Source organism: Sardina pilchardus, chromosome 17, assembly GCF_963854185.1.
Source record: "Sardina pilchardus chromosome 17, fSarPil1.1, whole genome shotgun sequence".
Lineage (NCBI taxonomy): Eukaryota > Metazoa > Chordata > Actinopteri > Clupeiformes > Clupeidae > Sardina > Sardina pilchardus.
In genome coordinates, this window is record NC_085010.1 from 27,761,042 (window position 1) to 27,763,541 (window position 2,500).

Consider the following 2,500-nt stretch of genomic DNA (forward strand, 5'->3'; position numbering starts at 1 on the left):
CACACACACACACACGCACACCCAGCGGGAGTCCTTATGGTCGATCGCCACCGTATCTGAGCAGAGAACCAGAACCATGCATCAGTGTTAGAGCACACACACACACACATACACACACACACACACACACACACACCACACATAACTGAACTAGCTTGCAGGGCCCGACCCATCACAAGTGCTGCTTCTATAAATGGAGTGTTGGGATACATAAAGCCTTTGGAGTTCCATAATAGTCCATCTCATATCAAGCGAAATTGCGAATACAAAGTGGTGGAACCTCATTTTCAAGTGTCCGCTGTACTATATGGAGCTGGGGAACATAGGACCCTTTGGGTCATAGGGCCCCGGGAACATAGGGGAACATTTCCCCCTAGCATTGGAGAACATAGGGACATAGGGCTCTAAGAACATCAGACCCTAGCACCAGGGAACATAGGGATCATTTCCCCCTAGCATTGGAGAACATAGGGACATAGGACTCTGAGAACATAGGATCCTAAAACTAGAGAACATGTCCAGGTGTCATTAGGTGCCATGGACATCTGGGGAACCCTGGGAACATGGAACTAGCAATAGATCCTGGGGAACTTATGACCCTGGCAACATAGAACTAACATTAGATCCTGGGGAACGTATGACCTTGGGAATAGATCTAGCATTAGATCCGAGGGGAACATATGACCCTGCCTGGGAACATAGAACTAGTATCAGATCATGGGGAACATCTCTCATAGCACTAACCTGGGATCATAGAACTAAAATTAGATCCTGGGGAACACAAACTTGTTCCAGAGTGAAGTAACCGATGACTTTCAAAGCAAAGCTTTCAAAACAGATGGGCTACTGAGCTGCACAGCCGTGCTTTGAAGATTTGTTTTGTTTTTAAGACCCAAGGCAGGGTGGGTTTTCAGAGACAAAGGGCAGGGCACATTTTACACGCCTTAGAACAGCGGAACGTACTGTATGATCCTGGGAGGATAGAACCCTAGGAACAGCACTATACAACTGCGGAACATACTGTATGATCCTGGGAGGATAGAACCAACATAGAACATAGAATCCTCATAATGTGCTATAATGTCCAAATAGGTTTCTCTGGACTCGCTTGCAGTAGTCTGAAAGTTGTGGGTTCAATTCCCGGCTTCCACCGTTGTGCCCTTGAGCAAGGCACTAAATCCCTAAAGTTGCTCCGATTGTAAGTCACTTTGGACGAAAAGAGTGTCTGCTAGATGTATTGTGACATGAGAAAATGGCTCCCTGCATTCTTCTGTGCCCCTGAAGCCTCCCGCTGAGGGTGTGAGAAGACTGTGTGTTGTAAGGTGTCTGATTGTCTTCCCCCCCAAGGACACACTCATATCTAGGTCATTAGAGGGTTAAGGGTTTTTGTAACATCCTTATCTCTGTTAATACTAACTGGATGGATGGATCATTGATTTTCAATGTGTGTGTGTGTGTATGTGTGTGTGTGTGTGTGTGTGTGTGTGTGCTAAGGGTGTACGAACTGGCTTCACCCACAGATATGTGGTAGTGTTGCATGACATTTGCTGTGTAACAGTCTCCTGGTATTGTGAACAAAGCTGCAGTCTCAAACCAGTTGTCTTTGAGTAATTTTTTGACCACAAGAACATAGAGCCCTGATAATAACATTGGACTCAGGGAACCTGAACGTGTCCCAGTGTGGAGCAGTTGATTGCGTTTACATGTACTTGTTGCACATGGTTAGGATCCTGCTTAGGATCAGGATTTTAAAGTATCCAGGGGGGTATTTCACAAAACCAAGATAGGGGATTTAGACAGGCTTACTGGGTTATCCTGGATGAACATAGCCTTGACTTGGTTTCACAGAAGAGATCACATATAAGTTACCATGGGAATTTATACTTGGAAGCTAGCCTGCTCCCGACCAGGCTAACAGCCAAGCTAAGTTAATTCTAATGGTAATTACATTATCTGATTGGTTCTGCTAGCTGTCATTCAAATCAGACCTCCATGCGATTTTTTCAAAGAGCTGTATTCCATTTATATATTATTTGCTACTTGCATTTACTCGCAAAACACAGCAGAATGTCTGCCTAATACCATATGGATGTTATTTAAATTATGGTGGCCTTATAATTAATAACATACTCGTTGTTTGCTTATTTTTTGACGGACGTTTGATGAATAGCCTAGTAGTTTATTGGAAGTGGAGGGGACATTTTTCAAAGGTGTTTTCAACTAATTCGACAAATTAAGATATATATAGTCATACTGTGTGCATCTTTGCGGTGGCAAAGCGCTTTCTTAATGACGTTGCGTGCCGAGACAAGGAAGCTCTCACACGTGGGTGCATACGTACATTTGCATTCACTTGGTCTGCCACACCTACTCCCGCTATGTAACAGAAATAATCATGATTCCCATCCAAAAAAGTACAACTTTACCTCGTTGTTAGTCTATATCAAAAGCGGTTGTTCACTTTGTGTGCAAGACGCTATTTTTCGCGTCTTTTTTTATT

General features: G+C 43.8%; 1 protein-coding gene across 1 annotated transcript in view; it reads right to left on the minus strand.

Moving 5' to 3' along the window:
• LOC134061947 (solute carrier organic anion transporter family member 1C1-like) overlaps nucleotides 1-2,500 on the minus strand; it is a 22,094-nt gene that overhangs the window by 10,440 nt on the left and 9,154 nt on the right. The gene's annotated exons all lie outside the window — the stretch shown is intronic.